Here is a 13,284-nt window from a genome sequence, read left to right as displayed (position 1 = left end):
GAAGCGAGTTCTTGTGGACAAAACAATCACAGAGAAAGCAATCACAAGAGACACGCGATTTTATCCTGTGGTTCGGCCAAGTAACACTTGCCTACTTCCACGTTGTGGCGTCCCAATGGACGAGGGTTGCACTCAACCCTTTTCAAGTGATCCAATGATCAACTTGAATACCACGTCTTTCTTCCTTATAGTTTTCTTCCCGTTTGCGAGGAATCTCCACAAGTTGGAGCCTCTCGCCCTTACAATATTGATCACAAAGAATGCATGGAGTAAGGTTGGGAGAAACAACACACAAAAGACTCAAATACGCAGCACACCCACGCACATAAGTGAAGACTCAAGCTCAAATGACAACACGGGGAGTTCTCGACTCGAATGGAGCTCAAATCTCTAACACAACGAAGCAAATGCGCGGGAGCAGAGTCTGGATGCCTTAGAATACTTAGTGAATGCTTGGGTGACTCCTCCATGCGCCTAGGGGTCCCTTTTATAGCCCCAAGGCAGCTAGGAGCCGTTGAAGACCAACTTGGAAGGCAATTCCTTCCTTCTGCCGAGTGGCGCACCGGACAGTCCGGTGCGCCATCGGACAGGTCCGGTAGACGGTCCGGTGCGCGATCTCCTTCCAAATTTGGCATATCCAACTGTTGCTCCTTTGGGCTGATTGGCGCACCGGACACTGTCCGGTGCACACCGGACAGTCCGGTGCACTAGCCGACCATTGGAGCAGTCCACGTGTCGCGCGAAGATTGTGCGGCCGACCGTTGGTGACCGTTGGCTCACCGGACAGTCCGGTGCGCCACCAGACAGTCCGGTGAATTATAGCCACGTCGCCCCTTTGCTTTTCCCGAGGGCGACGAGTTCGTCGTGGATGACTCATCGGACAGTCCGGTGCACCACCGGACCGTCCGGTGAATTATAGTCGTACGCCGTCGTCGAATCCCGAGAGCGGCATTTTCACCGGAGACCAGCCTGCCGCACCGGACACTGTCCGGTGCACCACCAAACAGTCCGGTGTGCCAGGCCGAGCTGGACTTTGGCTGCACACAGCCAAGTCTTTTGCAATTCGTTTCGTTTCTTCTCTACTCTATTTCTAACACTTAGACAAATACATTAGTATACAAAAACCAATTACTAAGTCTAGAAACATACCTTGTTATATGATTTGCACTTCTTGCTTGTTTGGCACATAGTAACTCACTTACTATGTGTTGGACACTTAATCACCAAAACATTATAGAAATGGCCCAAGGGCACATTTCCCTTTCACTCACTTCCTTGCATCTTGCCTCGGTCCTCAAAAACTTTCATCCCCAACCGTTGCTTTCGATCTATACACCTTTTCTTAGAGTTCTTTTAATTGTATATTTGTCGGGGACCATAATTAGGGGTACCCTCAAGACTCCTAATTCTCAGCTGGTAACCCCCATCAGCATAAAGCTGCTAAGGCCTGATGGGTGCGATTAAGTCAGGGATCGGTCCATTCGAGCGACTCGATCACGCCTCGCCCGAGCCTAGCCTCGGACAAGGGCAGCCGACCCCGGAGGATTTTCGTCTCGCCCGAGGCCCCCTCCGACGGTGAACATATTTCCGGCTCGCCCGAGGCCCTGTCTTCGCTAAGAAGCAACCCTGACTAAATCGTCGCACCGACCGACCAAATCGCAGGAGCATTTAACGCAAAGGTGGCCTGACACCTTTATCCTGACGCGCGCCCCCCGGCAGAGCCGAAGTGACCGCCGTCACTTCGCCGCTCCACTGACCGGCCTGACAGAAGGACAGCGCCGCCTGCTCCACTCCGACTGCAGTGCCACTTGATAGAGTGAGACTGACAAGCAGTCAGGCCCTGCCAAAGGCACCATAGGAAGCTCCGCTCCGCCCGACCCAGGGCTCGGACTCGGGCTAAGCCCCGGAAGACGGCGAACTCCGCTCCGCCCGACCCAGGGCTCGGACTCGGGCTAAGTCCCGGAAGACGGCGAACTCCGCTCTGCCCGACTCAGGGCTCGGACTCGGGCTAAGTCCCGGAAGACGGCGAACTCCGCTCCGCCCGACTCAGGGCTCGGACTCGGGCTAAGTCCCGGAAGACGGCGAGCTCCGCTCCGCCCGACCCTAGGGCTCGGACTCGGGCTAAGCCCCGGAAGACGGCGAACTCCGCTCCGCCCGACCCAGGGCTCGGACTCGGGCTCAGCCCCAGAAGACGACGAACTCCGCTTCGACCGACCCCAGGGCTCGGACTCCGCCCTGGCCTCAGCCGACGGCCTCCGCCTCGCCCGACCCAGGGGCTCGGACTCGGCCTCGGCCACGGAAGACAGACTCGACCTCGGCTTCGGAGGAGCCTCCACATCGCCCAACCTAGGGCGCAGGCCAGCCACGTCAGTAGGAGGCGCCATCATCACCCTACCCCGAGCTGACTCGGGCCGCAGGGAACCAGACCGGCGTCCCATCTGGCTAGCTCCGCCAGATAGGCAATGATGGCGCCCCGCATGCTCTGTGACGACGACAGCTCTCAGCCCCCTTACGGAAGCAAGAGGACGTCAGCAAGGACCCAACCGCTCCGACAGCTGTCCCTCCGCCAGGCTCCATCGCTCCTCCGACGGCCACGACATCACACCAGCTGGGTGCCAAAATCTCTCCGGCTGCCACGACGGCATGTACTTAGGGCGCTAGCTCTCCTCCGCTAGACACGTAGCACTCTGCTACACCCCATTGTACACCTGGATCCTCTCCTTACGCCTATAAAAGGAAGGACCAGGGCCCTCTTAGAGAGGGTTGGCCGCGCGGGGACGAGGACGAGACAGGCGCTCGCTTGGAAGCCGCTCGCTCCCTCACCCGCGTGGACGCTTGTAACCCCCTACTGCAAGCGCACCCGACCTGGGCGCGGGACAAACACGAAGGCCGCGGGGTTCCCACCTCTCTCACGCCGGCCTCCGGCCGCCTCGCTTCTCCCCCCTTCGCGCTCGCCCTCGTGCTCGACCCATCTGGGCTGGGGCACGCGGCGACACTCACTCATCGGCCCGAGAGACCCCCCGGTCTCGAAACGCCGACAGTTGGCGCGCCAGGTAGGGGCCTGCTGCGTGTTGACGAACAGCTTCCCGTCAAGCTCCAGATGGGCAGTCTCCAGCAACCTCTCCGACCCGGGACGGTGCTCCATTTCGGGAGTCTTGAGTTCATGTCCTTCGACGGCAGCTACGACATGATACTCCTTCCACCGCCGCGCGACAACGACAATGGTGGCCGACAGCCCACCCGCCGGCGGCGGAATCGACGATGTCTTCCCCGCGTGGTGGAAGAACAACCTTCGACCTCGTCCCGCCTTCTTCCCCGCCGACGGAGGGGAAGGCAGGGCAACCAAGGCCAAGCAGGAGGCAGCGCCTCGTTGGCTGTCGAGCGAGTCGACAGCGCCGGCACCCTGACGAGGGGCGCACCGAGTATCGACTTCGCGCCTGAGGCGAAGACGAGCGTCGTCTCCCTGCGACACGCCAGTCCCGAGCGAGCGGACGACGCCAGCGCGCTCGTGGAGAGCTTGCTGGACGTCACCCTCGTACCTGAGACGATGGTGCAGTCAGCCCCCGACGTGACTTTATCGCCGCTCGTCGACCAAGAGGTACCGACCGATTCCCATCCCACGTCATTTGGATTCGGCCTCAACCCGCCTAGCGACCTTGCTTTGGCGGGCGCTCTCGTAGGGGCGAGTCCAAACCCTCTGGGGTTTCGCATGCAGTCGCCTTGGGACCGGCTGACGGACGTCTCGACCTACGGGCCCTCTGGGTCCGAGGAAGACGACGAGCCCAGCATCTGTTGGGATTTCTCTGGACTTGGCAACCCCAGTGCCATGCGGGACTTCATGACCGCATGTGACTACTGCCTCTCCGACTGTTCCGACGGTAGCCGCAGCCTCGACGACGAGGACTGTGGCCCAAGCCGCGAATGTTTCCACGTCGATCTAGGGGGTCCCTCCGAAGGCAATCATCTCGGCATGCTGGAGGACGGTGATCTCCCTAGGTCGGTGCCCCGCGTTGACATCCCACGGGAGCTAGCTGTGGTCCCCGTTCCGGCGGGGGGTCACGACCCACAGCTCGAGCAAATCCGCGGGGTGCAGGCCAGGCTCGACGAGGGAGTAGGAGCGCTTGAGCCGGTCCGCCGGGACGTCGAGCAGGCATGGGCGGGCCAACCCCCGGCCGGAGAAATACGTCATCTGCCCCAGGGTTTCCAGCACCGCGTCGCCGACGACGCCAGGGTCAGGCCGCCACCCGCATCTAGTGGAGTCGTCCAAAACCTGGCTGCAGCAGCGGTGCTTCTCCGCGCGATGCCGGAGCCATCCACCACCAAGGGACGACGAATCCAGGGGGAGCTCAAGAATCTCCTGGAAGGCGCCGCGGTCCGACGGGCCGAGAGCTCTGCCTCCCGATGGCAGGGATACCCCTCGGAACCTCATGCCGCGACTTCCCGATTCATGCGGGAAGCCTCGGTCTACACCGGGCGCACGCGCAACACCGCGCCTGCAGCCCCGGGCCGCCTCGGCAACGAGCACCATCATCACGACCGTCGGGCCCACCTCGATGAGAGGGTGCGCCGAGGCTACCACCCCAGGCGTGGGGGACGCTATGACAGCAGGGAGGATCAGAGTCCCTCGCCCGAGCCACCCGGTCCGCAGGCCTTCAGCCGGGCCATCCGACGGGCACCGTTCCCGACCCGGTTCCGACCCCCGACTACTATCGCAAAGTACTCGGGGGAGACGAGACCGGAACTGTGGCTCGCGGACTACCGTCTGGCCTGCCAACTGGGTGGAACGGACGACGACAACCTCATCATCTGCAACCTCCCCCTGTTCCTCTCCGACACCGCTCGCGCCTGGTTGGAGCACATGCCTCTGGGGCAGATCTCCAACTGGGACGACCTAGTCCAAGCTTTCGCCGGCAATTTCCAGGGCACGTACGTGCGCCCCGGGAATTCCTGGGACCTCCGAAGCTGTCGGCAGCAGCCGGGAGAGTCCCTCCGGGACTACATCCGGCGATTCTCGAAGCAGCGCACCGAGCTGCCCAACATCACCGACTCGCATGTCATCGGCGCGTTCCTCGCCGGCACCACCTGCCGCCACCTGGTGAGCAAGTTGGGTCGCAAGACCCCCACCAGGGCGAGCGAGCTGATGGACATCGCCACCAAGTTCGCCTCCGGCCAGGAGGCGGTCGAGGCTATCTTCCGAAAGGACAAGCAGCCCCAGGGCCGCCCATCGGAAGATGCTCCCGAGGCGTCTACTCAGCGCGGCGCCAAGAAGAAAGGCAAGAAGAAGTCGCAAGCAAAACACGACGCCGCCGACGCGGACCTTGTCGCCGCCGCCGAGTACAAGAACCCTCGAAAGCCCCCCGGAGGTGCCAACCTCTTCGACAAGATGCTCAAGGAGCCGTGCCCCTATCATCAGGGGCCCGTCAAGCACACCCTTGAGGAGTGCGTCATGCTTCGGTGCCACTTCCACAGGGCCGGGCCACCCGCAGAGGGTGGCAGGGCCCGCGACGACGACAAGAAGGAAGATCACCAAGCAGGAGAGTTCCCCGAGGTCCGCGACTGCTTTATGATCTACGATGGGCATGCGGCGAATCCCTCGGCTCAGCATCGCAAGCAAGAGCGCCGGGAGGTCTGCTCGGTGAAGGTGGCGGCGCTAGTCTACCTAGACTGGTCCGACAAGCCCATCACCTTCGACCAAGCCGACCGCCCCGACCACGTGCCGAGCCCGGGGAAATACCCGCTCGTCGTCGACCCCGTCATCGGTGTCAGGCTCACCAAGGTCCTTATGGACGGAGGCAGCAGCCTCAACATCATCTATGCCGAGACCCTCGGGCTCCTGCACGTCGATCTGTCCTCCGTCCGAGCAGGCGCTGCGCCCTTCCACGGGATCATACCCGGGAAGCGCGTCCAGCCCCTCGAACGACTCGACCTTCCCGTCTGCTTCGGAACGCCCTCCAACTTCTGAAGGGAGACCCTGACGTTCGAGGTGGTCGGGTTCCGAGGAACCTACCATGCGGTACTGGAAAGGCCATGCTACGCGAAGTTCATGGCCGTCCCTAACTAAACCTACCTGAAGCTCAAGATGCCGGGCCCCAACAGGGTCATCACCGTCGGACCCACGTACAAACACGCGTTCGAATGCGACGTGGAGTGCGTGGAGTACGCCGAGGCCCTCGCCGAGTCCGAGGCCCTCATCGCCGACTTGGAAAACCTCTCTAAGGAGGTGCCGGACGTGAAACGTCATGCCGGCAACTTCGAGCCAGTGGAGACGGTTAAGGTCGTCCCCCTCGACTCCAGCGGCGACACCTCCAAGCAGATCCGGATCGGCTCCGGGCTCGACCCCAAATAGGAAGCAGTGCTCGTCGACTTTCTCTGCGCAAACGTCGACGTCTTCGCGTGGAGTCCCTCAGACATGCCAGACATACCAAGGGATGTCGCCGAGCACTCGCTGGATATTCGGGCCGGAGCCTGACCCGTCAAGCAGCCTCTGCGCCGATTCGACGAGGAGAAGCGCAGAGCGATAGGCGAGGAGATCCATAAGCTGATGGCGGCAGGGTTCATCAAAGAGGTATTCCATCCCGAATGGCTTGCTAACCCTGTGCTTGTGAGAAAGAAAGGGGGGAAATGGCGGATGTGTGTAGACTACACTGGTCTCAACAAAGCATGTCCGAAGGTTCCCTACCCTCTGCCTCGCATCGATCAAATCGTGGATTCCACCGCTGGGTGCGAAACCCTGTCCTTCCTCGATGCCTACTCAGGGTATCATCAAATCAGGATGAAAGAGTCCGACCAGCTCGCGACTTCTTTCATCACGCCCTTCGGCATGTACTGCTATGTCACCATGTCGTTCGGCTTGAGGAATGCGGGCGCGACGTACCAGCGGTGCATGAACCATGTGTTCGGCGAACACATCGGTCGCACGGTCGAGGCCTACGTCGATGACATCATAGTCAAGACGAGGAAAGCTTCCGACCTCCTTTCCGACCTTGAAGTGACAATCCGTTGCCTCAAGGCGAAAGGCATCAAGCTCAATCCCGAGAAGTGTGTCTTCGGGGTGCCCCGAGGCATGCTCTTGGGGTTCATCGTCTCCGAGCGGGGCATCGAAACCAACCCGGAGAAGATCGCAGCCATCACCAGCATGGGGCCCATCAAGGACTTAAAGGGCGTACAGAGGGTCATGGGATGTCTCGCGGCTCTGAGCCGCTTCATCTCACGCCTCGGCGAAAGAGGTCTACCTCTGTACCGCCTCTTAAGGAAGGCTGAGTGCTTCACTTGGACCCTCGAGGCCGAGGAAGCTCTCAGGAACTTGAAGGCGCTCCTCACAAAGGCGCCTATCTTGGTGCCTCCAGCTGCCGGAGAAGCCCTCTTGGTCTACGTCGCCGCGACCACTCAGGTGGTTAGCGCCGCGATTGTGGTCGAGAGGCAAGAAGAGGGGCATACATTGCCCGTTCAGAGGCCAGTTTACTTCGTCAGCGAGGTACTGTCCGAAACCAAGATCCGCTACCCACAAGTTCAGAAGCTGCTGTATGCAGTGATCCTAACGCGGCGGAAGTTGCGACACTACTTCGAGTCTCATCCGGTAACTGTGGTGTCATCCTTCCCCCTGGGGGAGATCATCCAGTGCCGAGAGGCCTCGGGCAGGATTGCAAAGTGGGCGGTGGAAATCATGGGCGAGACAATCTCGTTCGCCCCTCGGAAGGCCATCAAGTCCCAGGTCTTGGCGGACTTCGTAGCCCAATGGGTCGACACCCAGCTATCGACGGCTCCGATCCAACCGGAGCTCTGGACCATGTTTTTCGACGGGTCGCTGATGAAGACGGGAGCCGGCGCGGGCCTACTCTTCATCTCGCCCCTCGGGAAACACCTACGCTATGTGCTACGCCTCCATTTCCCGGCGTCCAACAATGTGGCTGAGTATGAGGCTCTGGTCAACGGGTTGCGGATCGCCATCGAGCTAGGGGTCCGGCGCCTCGACGCCCGCGGTGACTCGCAGCTCGTCATCGACCAAGTCATGAAGAACTCCCACTGCCGTGACCCGAAGATGGAGGCCTACTGCGATGAAGTTCGGCGCCTAGAAGACAAGTTCTATGGGCTCGAGCTTAACCACATCGCTCGGCGCTACAACGAGACTGCGGACGAGCTGGCTAAAATAGCCTCGGGGCGAACAACGGTTCCCCCGGACGTCTTCTCCCGGGATCTACATCAACCCTCCGTCAAGATCGACGACACGCCCGAGCCCGAGGCGCCCTCGGCCCAGTCCGAGGTACCCTCGGTCCAGCCCGAGGCACCCTCGGCGCAGCCCGAGGCACCCTCAGCTCGGCCCGAGGCGTCCTCGGTTCAGCCCGAGGTACCCTCGGCCTCCGAGGATGAGGCACTGCGCATCGAGGAGGAGCGAAGCGGGGCCACGCCTGATCAAAACTGGCAGACCCCGTACCTGCAATATCTCCACCAAGGAGAGCTACCCCTCGACCGAGCCGAGGCTCGGCGGGTGGCGCGGCGCACCAAGTCGTTCGTCTTGCTGGGCGATGAGAAGGAGCTCTACCACCGCAGCCCCTCAGGCATCCTCCAGCGATGCATCACTGTCACCGAAGGTCAGGAACTCCTGCGGGAGATACACTCGGGGGCTTGCGGCCATCACGCAGCGCCTCGAGCCCTTGTCGGGAATGCCTTCCGACAGGGCTTCTACTGGCCGACGGCGGTGGCCGACGCCACTAGAATTGTCCGCACCTGCGAAGGGTGCCAATTCTATGCGAAGCAGACCCACCTGCCCGCTCAGGCTCTACAGACGATACCCATCACCTGGCCCTTTGCTGTGTGGGGTCTAGACCTCGTCGGCCCCTTGCAGAAGGCGCCCGGGGGCTACACGCACCTGCTGGTCGCCATTGACAAATTCTCAAAGTGGATCGAGGTCTGACCTCTGAACAGCATCAGGTCCGAGCAGGCAGTGGCGTTCTTCACCAACATCATCCATCGCTTCGGGGTCCCGAACTCCATCATCACCGACAACGGCACCCAGTTCACCGGCAGAAAGTTCTTGGACTTCTGCGAGGATCACCACATCCGGGTGGACTGGGCCGCCGTGGCTCATCCCATGTCAAATGGGCAAGTAGAGCGTGCCAACGGCATGATTCTACAAGGGCTCAAGCCTCGGATTTACAACGACCTCAACAAGTTCGGCAAGCGATGGATGAAGGAACTCCCCTCGGTGGTCTGGAGCCTGAGGAAAACGCCGAGCCGAGCCACGGGTTTCACGCCGTTCTTCCTAGTCTACGGGGCCGAGGCCGTCTTGCCCACAGACCTAGAATACGGCTCCCCGAGGACGAGGGCCTACAGCGATCAAAGCAACCAAGCTAGCCGAGAAGACTCGCTGGACCAGCTGGAAGAGGCTCGGGACAAGGCCTTACTACACTCAGCGCGGTACCAGCAGTCCCTGCGACGCTACCACGCCCGACGGGTCCGGTCTCGAGACCTCTAGGTGGGCAACCTGGTGCTTCGGCTGCGACAAGACGCCCGAGGAAGGCACAAGCTCACGCCCCCCTGGGAGGGACCATTCGTCATCGCCAAGGTTCTAAAGCCCGGAACGTACAAGCTGGCCAACAGTCAAGGCGAGGTCTACGGCAACGCTTGGAACATCCAACAGCTACGTCGCTTCTACCCTTAAGATGTTTTAAAGCTGTTCATATACCTCGCACCCACGCAAAGTTTAGTCATCAAGGAAGGGTCGGCCTCGCCTCGGCAAAGCCCGACCCTCCCTCGGGGGCTAAAAGGGGGGCAACCCCCTCTACGTCGAAATTTTCCTCGAAAAAAGATCTCTTCTGCCAGAATATCTTTCGTGCTTTTGGACTACTTCGAAAAGTGGATCCTGAAAACGACGGAGTACACGTAAGCAGCCAAGGCTGACCGAGCCGAGGGACTCCTACGCCTCCGGGATACGGATACCTCACTCATCACCTTCTGGGATAAGTAACTCACGTTCGGATAAGTGATTCCGCGGACCGGACAAGTCTTCACGTCCGGAAGTTCTTCTGTCGAAGTGATCCTTCGAGCCTTCTCGACTGAGTCGGTGACAGAGCCTCATGGACGGGTAAAAGTGCTCGTAAGCGGCAAGGCCGACCGAGCCGAGGGACTCCTACGCCTCCGGGATACGGATACCTCACTCATCACCTTCCGCGAGAAGCAACTCTTGCTCGCACAAACATCCCTGTTACCGACAAAAAGGTCTAGATGCTCGGAACAAGAGGAAAAGAGACGCAGCTTTACAACACAGCGAGGGTGTGTGTTCTGGCCTCGGCGGCCGTAGAAGGCACACGCTACAAGACAATCTGATCCTGCAGGCTCGGGTCTTGACGCTGGAAGGGGGCAGCAGCACCCTCGGCATCGACGACACCTTCGGCGAGGTCCGACCTAGCCTCGGACGGCGACACGGTCCAAGGATCTCCGCTCTAAGGGACGACGTCATCGCCACGCCCGGGCAATCGCTGCCAGGGCCTTCTCCGAGAATCCGGCCCGAGCAGGCGGCTCGGCCGGTCGCCCCAGGGCCTCGGCCAACCATCTTCCAAGGGCGCCAGCCCGACCCGAGGCCTCGGCTGGTCCACTCCGGCGTCGGTCCCGCTAACGGATGACCCGGCTGGGCTCCGACCAACCAGGTTTCATTTTCGAGCCAACTCCGCCCCTGTTCATGCTGATATCGCTACCCCTGGCCTCGGCTCATCGAAGAGCGGCCAAGGGGTCCCTTTAACTAAGCTAGAGAAGCCTCAGACAACAAGGCCGACCGAGCCGAGGGATTCCTACGCCTCCGGGATACGGATACCTCACTCGTCACCTTGACACGGGGCGACTCACTCTTGGTGAAGCGGTTCAGACAACCAATAGGCGAGTCTTAGTGCTCGAAAATGAGGAAAAAACACGGCTCCGTGCCAAAATTACATACATGTTCAGGCCTCGACAGCCACAATGAACAAAAACACTGGCATTCAAGGTGCCATCACAAACGGAACTCTGGTTCCGTCCCCGCGGGTATGAGCAACCTCGAGCCTGCGGGGCGACGAACATCGGGAGACCCGCCAGCAACCTCTGCAGCAGCAGCCATGGTCCCGGGTGGACGCGGCCGCCGGAGGGCTCTCGTTCGTGTTCCCGCTCAAGGGACGCGAACCAGCTATTAAAGCCAAAGAGCGGGCCGCTCCCAAGCGCACCGGCAGGTCCTCGCTGTCGTCCTCGCCGCGAATGCGAGGGAGAGGGCGGAATGTTGCATCCTAGCTGGGTAGCAACAGTTTGCCTTCCCCGGCATGGCTGGAGGACGCCTTCGCCGCAGGGCTGGAGGGCGATTGCCACCACCAGAAGCTGGAAGAAGAGGTGGCCCGCCGACCCACGTAGTAGGTAGAGCCCCAGCTCGCCTCGCTCCCCGCCCCAGCGAGGATGACGAACACCCTCGACGCTGAGGGCGGGATCGAGATCACAGCCCGGCTTGCCCCTCCCCATCCAGGGACTGGAGGTCACCGTCTTGGGTGACCACCAGTGGAGGGGTGCGACCGGGCTGTGTGATGAAAATCCTTGAAGCCGAACGATGGCTGAAAGGTACCAACTCCCACGGAGTTGCGTTCCTCCAACGATGAGGCGGAAAGACGGCGGGTATCCCCCATCCGGGGGCTTGGAAGGTGGAAAGACACGATGCATAAGGGAGCGCGAAGACATGGTCTACTTCCAAGGGGGTCACCCTCCTTTTAAAGGCGGCTATCCCTACATGCGTCCCCAGCCGTCACGGGCTGAGTCTTCTCCGACACGCTCCAAGGCCCTCCCCTGCGGCGCGGGGGCTGGGTCCCACACGTCATGTAAACCGGCTCAGAGTAGAAGAAGCCAAACCGCCGCGCGCGGTGCGCACGACCGCCCGGCGGTTACAAGTGACCCTCCACTTTTGCCCAGACCAGCGGGCAAAAGGGGCGGGCGGCCATGCAGGCGGCATGCAACCGCGCCAAGTGGACGCGCTTCTCCGACTCCCGACACGCCCAGCATGGAGGCCCAGGCCCACGCGTCACGCAACCGACGCGCCGAATGCTTCATACAAGAAACTGCACCGCCACTTGCGCCACCACCGCGCCTCCTCGATTGCGGAACCAATACCGCGACTCGAGGCGACCCAGCACACGACCCAGCAGCGCCAGCCTGGCGCGGCGGTCAATGCGGCCAAAAATGGGCCGGCAGTAATGACGGTGGCAGGCGGGCGGGAGCAGCGGTCACGTCGTCAACCAAGCTCACGTCCCATCCGGGGGCAGCGAGAGAACCCCCTCTCACGGCGTGAAGACAACGCGCCCGTGATCCGTTCCTCGAACGGCTCGCGCACGCGCAACGGCCGCCCCGCCAACCACTCGCCCCGTCGCATTAACTCCACGGCGGGACAGGCGGCGCCTCTGGCAGGAGAAGCGGGCGACGCTTCGCCTTCGCCGTAATAACCGCGCCAAAAAAAAGGTACGCCGCGTCGTTCGATTTCGTATCCTTTTCCTTTTTTCCTCTTTCTCTCTCTCTTGCAACAGGGACCGGGAAAGGGGGATACCCCGAAAAGGATCCTTCCCCGTGAAGGAATCAGGCTCCGAGCCTCTCTACTGATCAGAGGTTCGAAGGCTGGCCCCCCGAAGGGTTCGACAGCCGCCTCAGATCGCGTGGGCCCTACACCCACTACTGGTCAGAGGTTCGAAGGCCGGCCCCCCGAAGGGTTCCACGGCCGCCTCAGGCTACTCGGGCTCCGCGCCCATTACTGATCAGGGGTTCGAAGGCTGGCACCCGAAGGGTTCACAGCCGCCTCAGACGCCGAGCGAGGGATGATCATGGGTACGTTCGATACATAACCAAGGCTCGGGCTGCGCTCCCGAGGTACCCTAGGACATTTCTGAGACCAGCGGGAGCGATCTTGTAACGAAATCCCATCAGAGGGAGGCATCGAGCCCTCGGACCCCGTCGCCAGGGGACCGGGTCCGGCAGATCACCCGCAGGTACTTTTGGGCGTGCCTCAGGGCCCCTAGCCGACCCCTAACAAACGGGGCACGGACGTCCACTCGGATTACCCGCTTGCAGCTCACCGGAGACACCATGTTCGGCGCCCATCGAGGGCAACATGGCGCTTTCCCCCCCTCCTCCTTGCGGAAAGGCGACGCAGGGGCGTATGTAAAAAAGCCGAGTCTGTCCCTGATCGTCCTCTCGCCCTGTGCAGAGGCTCGGGGGCTGCTCTCGCAAACCCGGCTCCGGCCGAACCGTTGACAGCGTCAACATACCAGCCCGAGAACTTGGGACCCGACC

Source organism: Zea mays, chromosome 9, assembly GCF_902167145.1.
Source record: "Zea mays cultivar B73 chromosome 9, Zm-B73-REFERENCE-NAM-5.0, whole genome shotgun sequence".
Lineage (NCBI taxonomy): Eukaryota > Viridiplantae > Streptophyta > Magnoliopsida > Poales > Poaceae > Zea > Zea mays.
The sequence above is the reverse complement of the archived record's forward strand: the minus strand, read 5'-3'. Positions refer to the sequence as shown.